The following is a 22,297-nucleotide window of genomic DNA, read 5'->3' as shown; positions in this document are numbered from 1 at the left end:
CTACACAATTATCATTCAATCACTTCTGTCTTACTATTAAACAAACCCCTTTGAATCACTTTTGAAACTCTACACAATGCTTACACATTCACTGCTGGATCTCTTCTCAATCCCTGTGGAATTACTACATCCTTCTGTAGTGTTTAGGTAGTGTTTTATCACTACTGATCACTAATGAATTACTTTTCATCTCTACACAAACCCTTTTGAATCACCTTTGAAACTCTACACAATTATCATTCAATCACTTCTGTCTTACTATTAAACAAACCCCTTTGAATCACTTTTGAAACTCTACACAATGCTTACACATTCACTGCTGGATCTCTTCTCAATCCCTGTGGAATTACTACATCCTTCTGTAGTGTTTAGGTAGTGTTTTATCACTACCGATCACTAATGAATTACTTTTAGTTTCTACACAAACCCTTTTGAATCACTTTTGAAACTGTACACGATTATCATTCAATCACTTCAGTCTTACTATTAAGCAATGACGACAACAACTGCTCATTCCTTTTACTTTTACACACTGCAAAAAAGCCCCAATTAATCCAAGCAAAATATTCATTAATCTAGACAAATTGTCTCATATCAACCAAAATGTTTAAAATAATGTAAAAAGATCATAATGAGAATAAGCACAGAACACATGTTTTCTTCATTTACTTTTTATTACATTTTATTTTAAATTTTAAATTCTCATGCTTTTACTAAAACTGCTCTTCTTACTGAACAAACAGTATAGCAATGATTGCTATGGAAAGAGATATTTAAATCACATTTTAACAAAGACATCGCTTACAGCACCTTTAAGGTTAATGATCAGTTCCGGGGTCAGCCGATACAGTCCACTGTGCAACCACAGACTTTTTTGCCTTCGGGCCATAGTATTTTCCTTTAGTCATGTTGCACTTGGGGTATGTGAGGTGAAAGGTGAACACGTTATGAGATACATCGTCAACACAGGCATGGCCCCAATTGTGCAGTTGGTTTCACCGACAATCACGGCAGGCCGAGTGGTCTCGCCTGCAGAAAGGTATTGGGGTCTTCTGCAGATTGTCACAAACACAAAGAGAAAAACAAAACAAACAATATCACAAACAATTCACTTATTGTATTTTTAATCGTATAGTCAAATATGAAAGTTTGTCAAGCATGTGATATCCTAGTTCTGGTCCATAGCGTTAATGAAAAATAATCCACCTGACGGAGACACTCTTCCTGGTTGAAGACTATTTTATGAAACAGCGCTTCCAACGTCACAGAGATAAATAACACCCAATGAGACTTTTCATTTCGCCTATATATGTATTTTAAGTGTGTGGTGGGGGGCCCAGACTGCATCCACTAAGTAGAGTAAGCTTTCAACTGTCCACTAATACCTTTGGTTTGGTGAGGGCGAAACAGTTTTTATTTTTTTCCGGACCAGACGAGCGGGCTTTCCGATTTTGCCAAGGAGGTGTGGAGGTAGACTAACATAGCGTTAGGGAGAACTCCACTAATGCTATGGACCAGAGCTAGTGATATCCTAACGTCATGTTATGGAAACATGTCGGGCATGCTGCAATGTTACGTGCTGTAATGTTAAAAACATGAATTTATGCAGCCAGTTATTTAAACAAACAATACTTCCTACCTTTCCAACGGTTGAACCTCCTCTGGAATGCTGCATCCAGATTGTGTTGATCGAGATGGTGGAAGATCTCTCTCTCTGAGATGGTGGAGTCATTGGTGTCTTGACTGTCTTCATTGGAAACGTATGGCTGCTCTGAAAGCAAAGTCTCCCTCTTCTCTTTCTTGAAGGGATCACTCCTTTTTTGGAGTTGTTGCTTTCTGAACCGTCTTCAGAAGCTGCATCTTCACAAACACACAAATTTGTTTTTTGTTGTTATAATTAATTTAAAAAAGATATATATTGCCATAGTGGGAACAATGAACATCAAAAGTGAAAAACAAACTATATAAAACGTGGTCAAACATTGGCCAAATTGTCAAATGATATAAGAAAGAGGCAACAATTGTGAATAGCAGATCTACAAGCTTACTACACAAGCTTACTACTCCAAGTGCTTGTCAGGGTGGAGGGTCCCCAGCTCAAATATGATTATTTAGGGGGCTTGAATGGTTAACAGTCAACAGGGTCACTGATTAGACCTATATGAATTAATATTATGTCAATACATCTATGAATGAATGCAGATATCATCAATGAGTATAGGGGTGGATATCACAGTCACTATGCACTAGCAATGTACAAATTTAGCCGCAAATTGCAACACTAGATTTTTTTTAATTGGTTGAATCTAGGGTTGCAATACCTCCCATAGGCAGCCAATGCATCAAAACAGTTTTTTTGCAATCTGATTATATTAAACGACGTCAAACTCACCAATATTGCGCTCTATGGAAAGCTTGAATTACCGGTATCCTCTTGCTATCTGCAAAGTGTTTGTTACATAAAAATCCACATAGACATGTTATGATCTCTGTCAAGAAATTCAGTTCAGGTTCTAAGTGCTGGAGTTTGGAAGCGCTCGTGGGAAATCACTCAATGGTCCACTGTACCACCTGGATCTAAATGTCACATAATGTAGGAGGCAGCGGGACGTTGCGTTATTGAAGACGAGCACTTCCAAAGTTCAACACTTAGGAAAAGAAAGGGAGGTATTGCAACCCTAGATTCAACATATTAAAAACACACACACACACACACACACACACACACACACACACACACACACACACACACACACACACACACACACACACACACACACACACACACACACACACCCCTCAGCTGAGCCCAGAACTGGTTCTCCAACGTTTCAATTTCAAGGACCCCCAGTTATGCATTTGGCTATAATCCCCCATAACTCCCCTATACAGTGTTCAAATGGGTCAGGTCCATTTGGTTCCCAACTTCTAATAATATAGCATGGGGTCCCAGGAGGCTTTACAAACAAATAGCAAATAGCTACTGAATGTAGACATAATGAGAAACAGGAATGTATAACATTCTTGTAACAATAAAAACAATAAATAGCTTCTGGATGTGGATACAATACAATGAATAACCATTCACAACAGTGTTTCTTCAAATGTCAAGGGTCTCCCCTTAACTCTGACAGTGTACAGAAGAAGAACTGCTGCTAAATAACTCTGTTAGCTCTGTTACCCACAAATACTACACATCAAAACACCTTATGATAATACAAAACAAAAAAATGACCGCTTCTATCAAAAGGACATAGGCCTAAGCTGTCCACAACACAATTTGAAAATTCAGTTCCTTTAGGATGTACTGTAATAACTTTAGCATCAGCTAACGTTAGCATTAGCTTAGTATTTGTTTACTGGTTAGCTGCTAGCAGGCAGGAAAATACACACTTTCTACAAAAACACAACAGAAAACATTCTTAACATACATGTAACAGCTACATTATCCAGTGTTTTAATTTTCACCTACCGAAAAGGAATAAATGAAATGACTTCATGAGAGCTGGTAAAACTCCTGGCTGTTAGCAGCAGCTTCCCACAAACCGGTTTAAACTGGTTCCAAGGTAGAACAAGTAGTGTTTCTGTAGTGTTTTTACTACATATTCACTATATGTTTTGGGTCAAACACAGGTGTTTCAATTGTTTGATTGGCATAGAACTAATAATGTTCTACTCCAATCAGAACACCTGTGTTTGCCCCCCCCCCCCCCGCCTAAAAAACATGGCCGCTGTAGGACTACAATTGCCACACACTATATGAGCAAGTAGTAAAAAACTCTACTTGTTACTACATATTCACTACACAAGTAAGTAGTACAATCTCTACATAATCACTATTTAAATGCCCTTGTAGTGAAGCAGTAGTGTTCTAACATCTTTTTCACTACTCTGCTTGATTACTACTGGAAACACTACTGTTAAACTACAAAACTCTACTGGTGTGTCATGAGTAGTGAATATGTAGTGTTGTGACTACATATTCACTACACATAAACAAGTAGTAAAATGTCTACAAAATCACTATTTAAATGCCCTTGTAGTGAAGCAGTAGTGTTTTAACAGCTTTTTCACTACTCTGATTGATTACTACTGGAAACACTACTGTTTCACTACAAAACTCTACTGGTGTGTCATGAGTAGTGAATACATTACAGATTTACTACACAATTGCTACACATGACTACACAGTCACTACTACACGAATAGGTTTTGTGTAGTGATTCAGTAGTGTTTTTTGATGAGGGCAGCACCGCCTCGAGATGGGTGGAGGCGAAAGGAGGCAAAGAAGAAGGGGAAAAGCAAACAAAACTTTTTTTTTAATTTTATTTACATTTTAAGCCCCTCCCCACTTGAGGGAGTCCTCTTATGGACAAAAGTTGAAACAGCTATCACCTGGATTCAAACCCCCAACCCTTTGCTTACGAGTACTGTGCTCTACCTTTCCACCACCAAGACATTCACAATTAAAAAAAAATTTTAATTTAACATTTAATGTTTTAGGTCATATTTAAAGTCGAAGCAACAGATGGCAGGTCAAAACATACAAATATTTAAATATTCGCATATTTAATGTGGTGTTGTTTTTTCCATCATAAAGCATACATTTTGGTATTTACATTAAAATAATGAATGGCTATAAAGTTTCAGGCAGTGTCGTACTACACCCAGTCATGGCATGCAGCATATCACATTGATGAACAATTATATGCTGAGACACATAGTTATCAACTGCATTCAGTTTTTTAACAGATTTTAGATAGCATCCTGTTTTTTAACTGATTCTAGACAGCATTCTGCCTGTTTGACTTGAAACCTACATAAAATAGATTCCAACCACTTGAATTCCATGTTTTTGTTACAACATAAAAACCTCACCTCAACCATTAATAAAGGCTATGCGCATGCATAAAGTGAATGGCAAATTGAGTGGCAAATCGAGTGTCAATGTGATTGCCTGGTTATTAAACCAGACCGAACACAACAACACCCCCTGGCGGTAGTGGTGTTGGCAAAGTGAGTTTAACATTGTTTAACGTTGTTTAATGCAATCAGATAGGACCTTAATTTCTGTTTGGATGTATGGGCTGTCAAGGCCAGAACATCGTTTTTGCCACTCAATAGGTGTTCCCACATAACTTCTGGGTATGATGATGTCACGCACATACCCTCTATATAGTAAAGAAACTCATATCATAAGACACAACATATGCTATTGTAATAATACTATCAAAAACATGAACCTAACTAACCCTACTGTATGTCGTCAAAAAACACGACAAGGTGGGTTTTGATTTAATTTCTTTATTGACACAAATGTATATTAATAAACTCCTGTCAAAAGGATTTCCATTGAGTTGTGTGGTGTGTGTGTGTGTGTGTGTGTGTGTGTGTGTGTGTGTGTGTGTGTGTGTGTGTGTGTGTGTGTGTGTGTGTGTGTGTGTGTGTGTGTATCTGTTGGGAGGAGAGCAGATATAATTATTACAGGAAAAAATCAATAATACATGAATTAATAATTAAATTTAAATTAAATTAAATTCCTTTAAATTCCTACCCTCTGGTAACACTCTAACAGGATGTGGTCTAGGATATATTTGTATGGTGTGTGGGTTAAATTCCTACCCTCTGGTAACACTCTAACAGGATGTGGTCTAGTAGAGAAGGTGGAATTCTGTGCATCAGGATCCTGATCCACTTCCTCAGCAGTGGATCCACCCTGAAGGTCAAACACAAAGGTCACTAGAAAAATATTGTTCCTTCGAAACAATTGTGGGCTCGCTTCAAGCCAGAAAACAATGGCTATAAAAGTACAAAATGTCAAGATCGCAGGCAGTGCTCTCTTTGACGTAAGATTGGTCCATTTTGTTCCAAAAATGTGTTGTGCAAAAGTTGACCCGCTGGTGGCTTATAACAGGCCAATGTGAGAAGGGTGGTATCTGTTCCTTGACCTATTGGGAATGTGCTTGCAAGATTTCACGCACATTGCAGGCTGTGTTCATGATTTGAGGTGTTTTTGGCTTTGGCCACTTTATCGCTGCTTGCAGCTATATTCATTATTATTATTTTTTTGTGTGTGTGCACTTCATAGGCATATTAGATAAAGGTCCTTAGATTGTGTGTAGAATGTTTCATGCAAATTGCAAAAAAAAAATCCTAACGGGTTTAAGCGTTTCACAAACTGCTCAAAATGATATAGCGCCCCCCTTTGGCCAATTGGGGTAAGATTGGTTTTAGTGATATTTGGACTAACACTCTACATCTTTGCCAAATGCCATGAACATGTTACTTTGCATGTATGATTTAGAGGCAGAAGAATAATTTGCATAAAACTGCAATATTCATTGAATTTATTTAAAAAAGCATGTTTCAATTTTAAAGAAATCCGATCTGACAGATCTTTAGATATCGGTCCAAAGTTCACGTAAAAAAAGTTTTGTGCACGTGGAGCGAAAATTCCAGAATAAAAGCGGGTTTACGCGTTTTACAAACTGCTCAAAATGGCGGAAAATCGAAGGGCGGAGCTTACTTAACAACGACACAGATGTCTTCCGCTTGAGTCAAAGCACGCGTGTAACAAGTTGCATGTCTTCAAACGAAACGAGTCATGACTTATGCCCGTTTGAAGTTTGAATTTTCAAACGCTTCGTATAGCGCCCCCCTTTGGCCGATTGGAATAAAATTGGTTTCAGTGATACTTTGACTAACCCTCCACATCTTTGCCAAATGCCATGAACGTGTAACTTTGCTTGTATGATTTAGAGGCCGAAGAATAATTTGCATAAAACCGCAATATTGATTGAATTATTAAAAAATTATATTTCACTTTAAAAAAAATCTGGTTGATCAATCTGACCGTATTGGTCGAAAGTTCATGTGAAAAAAGTTTCGTGCGCGTATCGAAAAAAACCCAGGAGGAGATAGATTTTTACTGTTTTTCATATAATTCCGAATTGTGGGAGACCTAAAGGTCAGAGGTCAAAAGTTAGAGGGTAAAAGTTGTTCGGCATGAGGAGACGCATAAGTGTATACAGGTTTCATGGCTGTATGTATAACACAGCATGAGCTATACCTGTTCAAAGTTCGCACTTTCGAAGGCTTCCTACAGCGCCACCATTTGGCCGATTGCTATAAAAAATAATAGCACACTTCGCCACTGTAAACTGAACACATTGATGTTTTTATTTTCATTTTCTCACTAAGTATGTAGGAGTAGAAAGGAACCGAAGTTCCCGTCTACTGTATGATAGATAAACAAATAAATAATGACAACATCTAGAGTTTGCTCGCCTTACAGGCGAGCCCACAACTAGAAAAATATTGTTCCTTCGAAACAATTGTGGGCTCGCTTCAAGCCAGAAAACAATGGCTATAAAAGCACAAAATGTCAAGATCGCAGGCAGTGCTCTCTTTGACGTTACTGACGTCAAAGATTGGTCCATTTTGTTCCAAAAATGTGTTGTGCAAAAGTTGACCCGCTGGTGGCGCTATAACAGGCCAATGTGAGAAGGTTGGTATCTGTTCCTTGACCTATTGGGAATGTGCTTGCAAGATTTCACGCACATCCCAGGCTGTGTTCATGATTTGAGGTGTTTTTGGCTTTGGCCACTTTATCGCTGCTTGCAGCTATATTTATTATTATTATTTTATATTTTTTTTGTGTGCACTTCATAGGCATGTTAGATAAAGGTCCTTAGATTGCGTGTAGAATGTTTCATGCAAATTGCAAAAAAAATCCTAGAATAAAAACGGGTTTAAGCGTTTTACAAACTGCTCAAAATTATATAGCGCCCCCCTTTGGCCATTTGGGGTAAGATTGGTTTCAGTGATATTTGAACTAACCCTCTACACTATTTTGTCATGAAAATGTGACTTTGCATGTATGTTTTAGAGGCAGAAGAATAATTTGCATAAAAATGCAATATTGTTTGAATTATTTAAAAAAGCATGTTTCAATGTTAAAGAAATCCGATCTTACAGATCTTTAGATATCGGTCCAAAGTTCACGTAAAAAAAGTTTTGTGCACGTGACGCGAAAATTCCAGAATAAAAGCGGGTTTACGCGTTTTACAAACTGCTCAAAATGGCGGAAAATTGAAGGGCGGAGCTTACTTAACAACGACACAGATGTCTTCCGCTTGAGTCAAAGCACGCGTGTAACAAGTTGCATGTCTTCAAACGAAACGAGTCATGACTTATGCCCGTTTGAAGTTTGAATTTTCAGACGCTTCGTATAGCGCCCCCCTTTGGCCGATTGGAATAAAATTGGTTTCAGTGATACTTTGACTAACCCTCCACATCTTTGCCAAATGCCATGAACGTGTAACTTTGCATGTATGATTTAGAGGCCGAAGAATAATTTGCATAAAACCGCAATATTGATTGAATTATTAAAAAATTATATTTCACTTTGAAAAAAATCTGGTTGATCAATCTGACCGTATTGGTCCAAAGTTCATGTGAAAAAAGTTTTGTGCACTTGACGCGAAAATCCCAGGAGGAGATAGATTTTTACTGTTTTTCATATAATTCCGAATTGTGGGAGACCTAAAGGTCAGAGGTCAAAAGTTAGAGGGTAAAAGTTGTTCGGCATGAGGAGACGCATACGTGTATACGGGTTTCATGGCTGTACCTCAAACACAGCTTGAGCTATACCTGTTCAAAGTTTGCACTTTCGAAGGCTTCCTACAGCGCCACCATTTGGCCGATTGCTGTAAAAAGTAATAGCACACGTCGCCACAGTAAGCTGAACACATTGATGTTTTTATTTTCATTTTCTCACTAAGTATGTAGGAGTTGAAAGCGGACAAAGTATTGAGGAGAACTTGATATGCTCTGGTTGATAGATAAACTAGAAAAATATTGTTCCTTCGAAACAATTGTGGGCTCGCTTCAAGCCAGAAAACAATGGCTATAAAAGTACAAAATGTCAAGATCGCAGGCAGTGCTCTCTTTGACGTTACTGACGTCAAAGATTGGTCCATTTTGTTCCAAAAATGTGTTGTGCAAAAGTTGACCCGCTGGTGGCGCTATAACAGGCCAATGTGAGAAGGTTGGTATCTGTTCCTTGACCTATTGGGAATGTGCTTGCAAGATTTCACGCACATCCCAGGCTGTGTTCATGATTTGAGGTGTTTTTGGCTTTGGACACTTTATCGCTGCTTGCAGCTATATTTATTATTATTATTTTATAATTTTTTTGTGTGCACTTCATAGGCATGTTAGATAAAGGTCCTTAGATTGCGTGTAGAATGTTTCATGCAAATTGCAAAAAAAATCCTAGAATAAAAACGGGTTTAAGCGTTTTACAAACTGCTCAAAATTATATAGCGCCCCCCTTTGGCCATTTGGGGTAAGATTGGTTTCAGTGATATTTGAACTAACCCTCTACACTATTTTGTCATGAAAATGTGACTTTGCTTGTATGTTTTAGAGGCAGAAGAATAATTTGCATAAAAATGCAATATGTTTGAATTATTTAAAAAAGCATGTTTCAATGTTAAAGAAATCCGATCTGACAGATCTTTAGATATCGGTCCAAAGTTCACGTAAAAAAAGTTTTGTGCACGTGACGCGAAAATTCCAGAATAAAAGCGGGTTTACGCGTTTTACAAACTGCTCAATATGGCGGAAAATCGAAGGGCGGAGCTTACTTAACAACGACACAGATGTCTTCCGCTCGAGTCAAAGCACACGTGTAACAAGTTGCATGTCTTCAAACAAAACGAGTCATGACTTATGCCCGTTTGAAGTTTGAATTTTCAAACGCTTCGTATAGCGCCCCCCTTTGGCCGATTGGAATAAAATTGGTTTCAGTGATACTTTGACTAACCCTCCACATCTTTGCCAAATGCCATGAACGTGTAACTTTGCATGTATGATTTAGAGGCCGAAGAATAATTTGCATAAAACCGCAATATTGATTGAATCATTAAAAAATTATATTTCACTTTAAAAAAAATCTGGTTGATCAATCTGACCGTATTGGTCCAAAGTTCATGTGAAAAAAGTTTCGTGCACTTGACGCGAAAATCCCAGGAGGAGATAGATTTTTACTGTTTTTCATATAATTCCGAATTGTGGGAGACCTAAAGGTCAGAGGTCAAAAGTTAGAGGGTAAAAGTTGTTCGGCATGAGGAGACGCATAAGTGTATACAGTTTTCATGGCTGTATGTATAACACAGCATGAGCTATACCTGTTCAAAGATCGCACTTTCGAAGGCTTCCTACAGCGCCACCATTTGGCCGATTGCTGTATAAAATAATAGCACACTTCGCCACTGTAAGCTGAACACATTGATGTATTTATTTTCATTTTCTCACTAAGTATGTAGGAGTAGAAAGGAACCGAAGTTCCCGTCTACTATATGACTGATAGATAAATAAATAATGACAATATCTAAAGTGTGCTCGCCTTATAGGCGAGCCCACAACTAGAAAAATATTGTTCCTTCGAAACAATTGTGGGCTCGCTTCAAGCCAGAAAACAATGGCTATAAAAGTACAAAATGTCAAGATCGCAGGCAGTGCTCTCTTTGACGTTACTGACGTCAACGATTGGTCCATTTTGTTCCAAAAATGTGTTGTGCAAAAGTTGACCCGCTGGTGGCGCTATAACAGGCCAATGTAAGAAGGGTGGTATCTGTTCCTTGACCTATTGGGAATGTGCTTGCAAGATTTCACGCACATTGCAGGCTGTGTTCATGATTTGAGGTGTTTTTGGCTTTGGCCACTTTATCGCTGCTTGCAGCTATATTCATTATTATAATTTTTTTGTGTGTGTGCACTTCATAGGCATATTAGATAAAGGTCCTTAGATTGTGTGTAGAATGTTTCATGCAAATTGCAAAAAAAAAATCCTAACGGGTTTAAGCGTTTCACAAACTGCTCAAAATGATATAGCGCCCCCCTTTGTTCAATTGGGGTAAGATTGGTTTTAGTGATATTTGGACTAACACTCTACATCTTTGCCAAATGCCATGAACATGTTACTTTGCATGTATGATTTAGAGGCAGAAGAATAATTTGCATAAAACTGCAATATTCATTGAATTTATTTAAAAAAGCATGTTTCAATTTTAAAGAAATCCGATCTGACAGATCTTTAGATATCGGTCCAAAGTTCACGTAAAAAAAGTTTTGTGCACGTGGAGCGAAAATTCCAGAATAAAAGCGGGTTTACGCGTTTTACAAACTGCTCAATATGGCGGAAAATCGAAGGGCGGAGCTTACTTAACAACGACACAGATGTCTTCCGCTCGAGTCAAAGCACGCGTGTAACAAGTTGCATGTCTTCAAACAAAACGAGTCATGACTTATGCCCGTTTGAAGTTTGAATTTTCAAACGCTTCGTATAGCGCCCCCCTTTGGCCGATTGGAATAAAATTGGTTTCAGTGATACTTTGACTAACCCTCCACATCTTTGCCAAATGCCATGAACGTGTAACTTTGCATGTATGATTTAGAGGCCGAAGAATAATTTGCATAAAACCGCAATATTGATTGAATTATTAAAAAATTATATTTCACTTTAAAAAAAATCTGGTTGATCAATCTGACCGTATTGGTCCAAAGTTCATGTGAAAAAAGTTTTGTGCACTTGATGCGAAAATCCCAGGAGGAGATAGATTTTTACTGTTTTTCATATAATTCCGAATTGTGGGAGACCTAAAGGTCAGAGGTCAAAAGTTAGAGGGTAAAAGTTGTTCGGCATGAGGAGACGCATACGTGTATACAGGTTTCATGGCTGTAACTAAAACACAGCATGAGCTATACCTGTTCAAAGTTCGCACTTTCGAAGGCTTCCTACAGCGCCACCATTTGGCTGATTGCTATAAAAAATAATAGCGCACTTCGCCACTGTAAACTGAACACATTGATGTTTTTATTTTCATTTTCTCACTAAGTATGTAGGAGTAGAAAGGAACCGAAGTTCCCGTCTACTGTCTGACTGACTGACTGACTGACTGATAGATAAACTAGAAAAATATTGTTCCTTCGAAACAATTGTGGGCTCGCTTCAAGCCAGAAAACAATGGCTATAAAAGCACAAAATGTCAAGATCGCAGGCAGTGCTCTCTTTGACGTTACTGACGTCAAAGATTGGTCCATTTTGTTCCAAAAATGTGTTATGCAAAAGTTGACCCGCTGGTGGCGCTATAACAGGCCAATGTGAGAAGGTTGGTATCTGTTCCTTGACCTATTGGGAATGTGCTTGCAAGATTTCACGCACATCCCAGGCTGTGTTCATGATTTGAGGTGTTTTTGGCTTTGGACACTTTATCGCTGCTTGCAGCTATATTTATTATTATTATTTTATAATTTTTTTGTGTGCACTTCATAGGCATGTTAGATAAAGGTCCTTAGATTGCGTGTAGAATGTTTCATGCAAATTGCAAAAAAAATCCTAGAATAAAAACGGGTTTAAGCATTTTACAAACTGCTCAAAATTATATAGCGCCCCCCTTTGGCCATTTGGGGTAAGATTGGTTTCAGTGATATTTGAACTAACCCTCTACACTATTTTGTCATGAAAATGTGACTTTGCATGTATGTTTTAGAGGCAGAAGAATAATTTGCATAAAAATGCAATATTGTTTGAATTATTTAAAAAAGCATGTTTCAATGTTAAAGAAATCCGATCTGACAGATCTTTAGATATCGGTCCAAAGTTCACGTAAAAAAAGTTTTGTGCACGTGACGCGAAAATTCCAGAATAAAAGCGGGTTTACGCGTTTTACAAACTGCTCAAAATGGCGGAAAATCAAAGGGCGGAGCTTACTTAACAACGACACAGATGTCTTCCACTTGAGTCAAAGCACGCGTGTAACAAGTTGCATGTCTTCAAACGAAACGAGTCATGACTTATGCCCGTTTGAAGTTTGAATTTTCAGACGCTTCGTATAGCGCCCCCCTTTGGCCGATTGGAATAAAATTGGTTTCAGTGATACTTTGACTAACCCTCCACATCTTTGCCAAATGCCATGAACGTGTAACTTTGCATGTATGATTTAGAGGCCGAAGAATAATTTGCATAAAACCGCAATATTGATTGAATTATTAAAAAATTATATTTCACTTTAAAAAAAATCTGGTTGATCAATCTCACCGTATTGGTCCAAAGTTCATGTGAAAAAAGTTTCGTGCGCGTAACAAAAAAAACCCAGGAGGAGATAGATTTTTACTGTTTTTCATATTATTCCGAATTGTGGGAGACCTAAAGGTCAGAGGTCAAAAGTTAGAGGGTAAAAGTTGTTCGGCATGAGGAGACGCATACGTGTATACAGGTTTCATGCCTGTACCTCAAACACAGCATGAGCTATACCTGTTCAAAGATCGCACTTTCGAAGGCTTCCTACAGCGCCACCATTTGGCCGATTGCTATAAAAAATAAATGCGCACTTCGCCACTGTAAACTGAACACATTGATGTTTTTATTTTCATTTTCTCACTAAGTATGTAGGAGTAGAAAGGAACCGAAGTTCCCGTCTACTGTCTGACTGACTGACTGACTGATAGATAAATAATGACAATATCTAAAGTGTGCTCGCCTTATAGGCGAGCCCACAACTAGAAAAATATTGTTCCTTCGAAACAATTGTGGGCTCGCTTCAAGCCAGAAAACAATGGCTATAAAAGTACAAAATGTCAAGATCGCAGGCAGTGCTCTCTTTGACGTTACTGACGTCAAAGATTGGTCCATTTTGTTCCAAAAATGTGTTGTGCAAAAGTTGACCCGCTGGTGGCGCTATAACAGGCCAATGTAAGAAGGGTATCTGTTCCTTGACCTATTGGGAATGTGCTTGCAAGATTTCACGCACATTGCAGGCTGTGTTCATGATTTGAGGTGTTTTTGGCTTTGGCCACTTTATCGCTGCTTGCAGCTATATTTATTATTATTATTATTATTATTGTGTGTGTGCACTTCATAGGCATATTAGATAAAGGTCTGATTGTGTGTAGAATGTTTTATGCAAATTGCTAAAAAAATCCTAACGAGTTTAAGCATTTCACAAACTGCTCAAAATGATATAGCGCCCCCCTTTGGCCAATTGGGGTAAGATTGGTTTTAGTGATATTTGGACTAACACTCTACATCTTTGCCAAATGCCATGAACATGTTACTTTGCATGTATGATTTAGAGGCAGAAGAATAATTTGCATAAAACTGCAATATTCGTTGAATTTATTTAAAAAAGCATGTTGTAATTTTAAAGAAATCCGATCTGACAGATCTTTAGATATTGGTCCCAAGTTCACGTAAAAAAAGTTTTGTGCACGTGACGCGAAAATTCCAGAATAAAAGCGAGTTTACGTGTTTTACAAACTGCTCAAAATGGCGGAAAATCGAAGGGCGGAGCTTACTTAACAACGACACAGATGTCTTCCGCTTGAGTCAAAGCACGCGTGTAAACAAGTTGCATGTCTTAAAACGAAACGAGTCATGACTTATGCCCGTTTGAAGTTTGAATTTTCAAACGCTTCGTATAGCGCCCCCCTTTGGCCGATTGGAATAAAATTGGTTTCAGTGATAATTTGACTAACCCTCTACATCTTTGCCAAATGCCATGAACGTGTAACTTTGCATGTATGATTTAGAGGCCGAAGAATAATTTGCATAAAACCGCAATATTGATTGAATTATTAAAACATTATATTTCACTTTAAAAGAAATCCGACCAGACTAGTTTGACCGTATTGGTCCAAAGTTCATGTGAAAAAAGTCTTGTGCGCGTAACGCAAAAATCCCAGGAGGAGATAGATTTTTACTGTTTTTTATATAATTCAAAATTCTGGGGGATCTAAAGGTCAGAGGTCAAAAGTTAGAGGGTAAAAGTTGTTCGGCATGAGGAGACGCATACGTGTATACAGGTTTCATGACTGTACGTATAACAGAGCATGAGCTCTATCTGTTCAAAGTTCGCACTTTCGAAGGCTTCCTACAGCGCCACCATTTGGCCGATTGCTGTAAAAAATAATAGCACACTTCGCCACTGTAAGCTGAACACATTGATGTTTTTATTTTCATTTTCTGTCTAAGTATGTAGGAGTAGAAAGGAACCGAAGTTTTGAGGAGAACTTGATATGACGGTTAGATATTGTCACTAGAAAAATATTGTTCCTTCGAAACAATTGTGGGCTCGCTTCAAGCCAGAAAACAATGGCTATAAAAGTACAAAATGTCAAGATCGCAGGCAGTGCTCTCTTTGACGTTACTGACGTCAAAGATTGGTCCATTTTGTTCCAAAAATGTGTTGTGCAAAAGTTGACCCGCTGGTGGCGCTATAACAGGCCAATGTAAGAAGGGTGGTATCTGCTCCTTGACATATTGGGAATGTGCTTGCAAGATTTCACGCACATTGCAGGCTGTGTTCATGATTTGAGGTGTTTTTGGCTTTGGCCACTTTATCGCTGCTTGCAGCTATATTCATTATTATTATTTTTTTTTTGTGTGTGCACTTCATAGGCATATTAGATAAAGGTCCTTAGATTGTGTGTAGAATGTTTCATGCAAATTGCAAAAATAAATCCTAACGGGTTTAAGCGTTTCACAAACTGCTCAAAATGATATAGCGCCCCCCTTTGGCCAATTGGGGTAAGATTGGTTTTAGTGATATTTGGACTAACACTCTACATCTTTGCCAAATGCCATGAACATGTTACTTTGCATGTATGATTTAGAGGCAGAAGAATAATTTGCATAAAACTGCAATATTCATTGAATTTATTTTAAAAAGCATGTTTCAATTTTAAAGAAATCCGATCTGACAGATCTTTAGATATCGGTCCAAAGTTCACGTAAAAAAAGTTTTGTGCACGTGGAGCAAAAATTCCAGAATAAAAGCGGGTTTACGCGTTTTACAAACTGCTCAATATGGCGGAAAATCGGGGGGCGGAGCTTACTTAACAACGACACAGATGTCTTCCGCTCGAGTCAAAGCACGCGTGTAACAAGTTGCATGTCTTCAAACGAAACGAGTCATGACTTATGCCCGTTTGAAGTTTGAATTTTCAAACGCTTCGTATAGCGCCCCCCTTTGGCCGATTGGAATAAAATTGGTTTCAGTGATACTTTGACTAACCCTCCACATCTTTGCCAAATGCCATGAACGTGTAACTTTGCATGTATGATTTAGAGGCCGAATAATAATTTGCATAAAACCGCAACATTGATTGAATTATTAATAAAATATATTTCACTTTAAAAGAAATCCGCCGAGACTAGTTTGACCGTATTGGTCCAAAGTTCATGTGAAAAAAGTTTCATGCGCGTATCGCAAAGATCCCAGGAGGAGATAGATTTTTATTGTTTTTCATATAATTCCAAATTCTGAGGGATCTAAAGGTCAGAGGTCAAAAGTCAGAGCGTAAAAGTTGTTCGGCATGAGGAGACGCATACGTGTATACAGGTTTCATGGCTGTACGTATAACAGAGCATGAGCTATACCTGTTCAAAGTTCGCACTTTCGAAGGCTTCCTACAGCGCCACCATTTGGCCGATTGCTGTAAAAAGTAATAGCACACGTCGCCACAGTAAGCTGAACACATTGATGTTTTTATTTTCATTTTCTCACTAAGTATGTAGGAGTAGAAAGGAACCGAAGTTTTGAGGAGAACTTGATATGACGGTTAGATATTGTCACTAGAAAAATATTGTTCCTTCGAAACAATTGTGGGCTCGCTTCAAGCCAGAAAACAATGGCAATAAAAGTACAAAATGTCAAGATCGCAGGCAGTGCTCTCTTTGACGTTACTGACGTCAAAGATTGGTCCATTTTGTTCCAAAAATGTGTTGTGCAAAAGTTGACCCGCTGGTGGCGCTATAACAGGCCAATGTAAGAAGGGTGGTATCTGTTCCTTGACCTATTGGGAATGTGCTTGCAAGATTTCACGCACATTGCAGGCTGTGTTCATGATTTGAGGTGTTTTTGGCTTTGGCCACTTTATCGCTGCTTGCAGCTATATTCATTATTATTATTTTTTTGTGTGTGTGCACTTCATAGGCATATTAGATAAAGGTCCTTAGATTGTGTGTAGAATGTTTCATGCAAATCCCAACGGGTTTAAGCGTTTCACAAACTGCTCAAAATGATATAGCGACCCCCTTTGGCCAATTGGGGTAAGATTGGTTTTAGTGATATTTGGACTAACACTCTACATCTTTGCCAAATGCCATGAACATGTTACTTTGCATGTATGATTTAGAGGCAGAAGAATAATTTGCATAAAACTGCAATATTCATTGAATTTATTTTAAAAAGCATGTTTCAATTTTAAAGAAATCCGATCTGACAGATCTTTAGATATCGGTCCAAAGTTCACGTAAAAAATGTTTTGTGCACGTGGAGCGAAAATTCCAGAATAAAAGCGGGTTTACGCGTTTTACAAACTGCTCAAAATGGCGGAAAATCGAAGGGCGGAGCTTACTTAACAACGACACAGATGTCTTCCGCTTGAGTCAAAGCACGCGTGTAACAAGTTGCATGTCTTCAAACGTAACGAGTCATGACTTATGCCCGTTTGAAGTTTGAATTTTCAAACGCTTCGTATAGCGCCCCCCTTTGGCCGATTGGAATAAAATTGGTTTCAGTGATACTTTGACTAACCCTCCACATCTTTGCCAAATGCCATGAACGTGTAGCTTTGCATGTATGATTTAGAGGCCGAAGAATAATTTGCATAAAACCGCAATATTGATTGAATTATTAAAAAATTATATTTCACTTTAAAAAAAATCTGGTTGATCAATCTGACCGTATTGGTCCAAAGTTCATGTGAAAAAAGTTTTGTGCACTTGACGCGAAAATCCCAGGAGGAGATAGATTTTTACTGTTTTTCATATAATTACGAATTGTGGGAGACCTAAAGGTCAGAGGTCAAAAGTTAGAGGGTAAAAGTTGTTCGGCATGAGGAGACGCATACGTGTATACAGGTTTCATGGCTGTATGTATAACACAGCATGAGCTATACCTGTTCAAAGATCGCACTTTCGAAGGCTTCCTACAGCGCCACCATTTGGCCGATTGCTATAAAAAATAATAGCACACTTCGCCACTGTAAACTGAACACATTGATGTTTTTATTTTCATTTTCTGTCTAAGTATGTAGGAGTAGAAAGGAACCGAAGTTTTGAGGAGAACTTGATATGACGGTTAGATATTGTCACTAGAAAAATATTGTTCCTTCGAAACAATTGTGGGCTCGCTTCAAGCCAGAAAACAATGGCTATAAAAGTACAAAATGTCAAGATCGCAGGCAGTGCTCTCTTTGACGTTACTGACGTCAAAGATTGGTCCATTTTGTTCCAAAAATGTGTTGTGCAAAAGTTGACCCGCTGGTGGCGCTATAACAGGCCAATGTAACAAGGGTGGTATCTGTTCCTTGACCTATTGGGAATGTGCTTGCAAGATTTCACGCACATTGCAGGCTGTGTTCATGATTTGAGCTGTTTTTGGCTTTGGCCACTTTATCGCTGCTTGCAGCTATATTCATTATGTTTTCTTTTTTTTGTGTGTGTGTGCACTTCATAGGCATATTAGATAAAGGTCCTTAGATTGTGTGTAGAATGTTTCATGCAAATTGCAAAAAAAAAAAATCCTAACGGGTTTAAGCGTTTCACAAACTGCTCAAAATGATATAGCGCCCCCCTTTGGCCAATTGGGGTAAGATTGGTTTTAGTGATATTTGGACTAACACTCTACATCTTTGCCAAATGCCATGAACATGTTACTTTGCATGTATGATTTAGAGGCAGAAGAATAATTTGCATAAAACTGCAATATTCATTGAATTTATTTTAAAAAGCATGTTTCAATTTTAAAGAAATCCGATCTGACAGATCTTTAGATATCGGTCCAAAGTTCACGTAAAAAAAGTTTTGTGCACGTGGAGCGAAAATTCCAGAATAAAAGCGGGTTTACGCGTTTTACAAACTGCTCAAAATGGCGGAAAATCGAAGGGCGGAGCTTACTTAACAACGACACAGATGTCTTCCGCTCGAGTCAAAGCACGCGTGTAACAAGTTGCATGTCTTCAAACGAAATGAGTCATGACTTATGCCCGTTTGAAGTTTGAATTTTCAAACGCTTCGTATAGCGCCACCCTTTGGCCGATTGGAATAAGATTGGTTGCAGTGATATTTTGACTAACCCTCTACATCTTTGCCAAATGCCATGAACGTGTAACTTTGCATGTATGATTTAGAGGCAAAAGAATAATTTGCATAAAACCGCAATATTGATTGAATTATTAAAAAATTATATTTCACTTTAAAAAAAATCTGGTTGATCAATCTGACCGTATTGGTCCAAAGTTCATGTGAAAAAAGTTTCGTGCGCGTAACGAAAAAAACCCAGGAGGAGATAGATTTTTACTGTTTTTCATATAATTCCGAATTGTGGGAGACCTAAAGGTCAGAGGTCAAAAGTTAGAGGGTAAAAGTTGTTCGGCATGAGGAGACGCATACGTGTATACAGGTTTCATGGCTGGACCTCAAACACAGCATGAGCTATACCTGTTCAAAGTTCGCACTTTCGAAGGCTTCCTACAGCGCCACCATTTGGCCGATTGCTATAGAAAATAATAGCACACTTCGCCACTGTAAACTGAACACATTGATGTTTTTATTTTCATTTTCTCACTAAGTATGTAGGAGTAGAAAGGAACCGAAATCCCGTCTACTGTTGATTGCCTGCCTGATAGATAAATAATGACAATATCTAAGTGAACTAACCCTCTACACTATTTTGTCATGAAAATGTGACTTTGCATGTATGATTTAGAGGCAGAAGAATAATTTGCATAAAAATGCAATATTGTTTGAATTATTTAAAAAAGCATGTTTCAATGTTAAAGAAATCCGATCTGACAGATCTTTAGATATCGGTCCAAAGTTCACGTAAAAAAAGTTTTGTGCACGTGGAGTGAAAATTCCAGAATAAAAGCGGGTTTACGCGTTTTACAAACTGCTCAATATGGCGGAAAATCGGGGGGCGGAGCTTACTTAACAACGACACAGATGTCTTCCGCTCGAGTCAAAGCACGCGTGTAACAAGTTGCATGTCTTCAAACGAAACAAGTCATGACTTATGCCCGTTTGAAGTTTGAATTTTCAAACGCTTCGTATAGCGCCCCCCTTTGGCCGATTGGAATAAAATTGGTTTCAGTGATACTTTGACTAACCCTCCACATCTTTGCCAAATGCCATGAACGTGTAACTTTGCATGTATGATTTAGAGGCCGAAGAATAATTTGCATAAAACCGCAACATTGATTGAATTATTAATAAAATATATTTCACTTTAAAAGAAATCCGCCGAGACTAGTTTGACCGTATTGGTCCAAAGTTCATGTGAAAAAGGTTTCATGCGCGTATCGCAAAGATCCCAGGAGGAGATAGATTTTTACTGTTTTTCATATAATTCCAAATTCTGAGGGATCTAAAGATCAGAGGTCAAAAGTCAGAGCGTAAAAATTGTTCGGCATGAGGAGACGCATACGTGTATACAGGTTTCATGGCTGTACGTATAACAGAGCATGAGCTATACCTGTTCAAAGTTCGCACTTTCGAAGGCTTCCTACAGCGCCACCATTTGGCCGATTGCTGTAAAAAATAATAGCACACTTCGCCACTGTAAGCTGAACACATTGATGTTTTTATTTTCATTTTCTGTCTAAGTATGTAGGAGTAGAAAGGAACCGAAGTTTTGAGGAGAACTTGATATGACGGTTAGATATTGTCACTAGAAAATATTGTTCCTTCGAAACAATTGTGGGCTCGCTTCAAGCCAGAAAACAATGGCTATAAAAGTACAAAATGTCAAGATCGCAGGCAGTTCTCTCTTTGACGTTACTGACGCAATCGGACGCTGCATGCGTGATTTGAGGCATTTTGTTCCAAAAATGGGTTATGCAAAAGTTGACCCGCTGGTGGCGCTATAACAGGCCAATGTGAGAAGGGCGGCATCTGTTCCTTGACCTAGTGGGAATGTGCTTGCAAAATTTCACGCACATCGCAGGCTGTGATCATGATTTGAGGTGTTTTTGGCCACTTTATCGCTGCTTGCAGCTATATTTATTATTATTAATATTATTTTTAAAAAATTGTGCACTTCATAGGCATTTTAGATAAAGGTCCTTCGATTGTGTGTAGAATGTTTCATGCAAATTGCAAAAAAGAACCCTAGAATAAAAACAGGTTTAAGCGTTTCACAAACTGCTCAAAATGATATAGCGCCCCCCTTTGGCCAATTGGGGTAAGATTGGTTTTAGTGATATTTGGAATAACACTCTACATCTTTGCCAAATGCCATGAATATGTTACTTTGCATGTATGATTTAGAGGCAGAAGAATAATTTGCATAAAACTGCAATATTCATTGAATTTATTAAAAAAGCATGTTTAAATAAAAAAAAATCCGATCTGACAGATCTTTAGATATCGGTCCAAAGTTCACGTAAAAAATGTTTTGTGCACGTGACGCGAACATTCCAGAATAAAAGTGGGTTTAAGTTTTTTACAAACTGCTCAAAATGGCAGAAAATCTAAGGGCGGAGCTTACTCAACAAAGACACAGATGTCTTCCGCTTGAGTCAAAGCACGCGTGTAAGCAAGTTGCATGTCTTCAAACGAAACGAGGCATGACTTATGCCCGTTTAAAGTTTGAATTTTCAAACGCTTCGTATAGCGCCCCCCTTTGGCCGATTGGAATAAAATTGGTTTCATTGATACTTTGACTAAACCTCTACATCTTTACCAAATGCCATGAACGTGTAACTTTGCATGTATGATTTAGAGGCCGAAGAATAATTTGCATAAAACCGCAATATTGATTGAATTATTAAAAAATTATATTTCACTTTAAAAGAAATGCGACCAGACTAGTTTGACCGTATTGGTCCAAAGTTCATGTGAAAAAAGTTTTGTGCGTGTAACGCAAAAATCCCAGGAGGAGATCGATTTTTACTGTTTTTTATATAATTCAAAATTCTGGGGTATCTAAAGGTCAGAGGTCAAAAGTCAGAGCGTAAAAGTTGTTCGGCATGAGGAGACGCATACGTGTATACAGGTTTCATGACTGTACGTATAACAGAGCATGAGCTCTATCTGTTCAAAGTTCGCACTTTCGAAGGCTTCCTACAGCGCCACCATTTGGCCGATTGCTGTAAAAAATAATAGCACACTTCGCCACTGTAAGCTGAACACATTGATGTTTTTATTTTCATTTTCTGTCTAAGTATGTAGGAGTAGAAAGGAACCGAAGTTTTGAGGAGAACTTGATATGACGGTTAGATATTGTCA

General features: G+C 38.3%; 1 long non-coding RNA gene across 1 annotated transcript; it reads right to left on the bottom strand.

Annotated features, from left to right (window-relative positions):
- Window positions 1–808: 808 nt before the first annotated feature.
- LOC308305554 lies at window positions 809–3,568 on the bottom strand. The gene is made up of 4 exons (XR_013963119.1): window positions 3,473–3,568; window positions 2,393–2,441; window positions 1,640–1,860; window positions 809–1,052 (listed from the first exon to the last, which is right to left on the bottom strand). It is a non-coding gene; the product is annotated as an uncharacterized lncRNA (long non-coding RNA).
- Window positions 3,569–22,297: the final 18,729 nt, after the last annotated feature.

Source organism: Nannobrachium achirus, assembly GCF_963921795.1.
Source record: "Nannobrachium achirus genome assembly, chromosome: 20".
Taxonomy (NCBI): Eukaryota; Metazoa; Chordata; class Actinopteri; order Myctophiformes; family Myctophidae; genus Nannobrachium; species Nannobrachium achirus.
The sequence above is the reverse complement of the archived record's forward strand: the minus strand, read 5'-3'. Positions and strand labels throughout refer to the sequence as shown.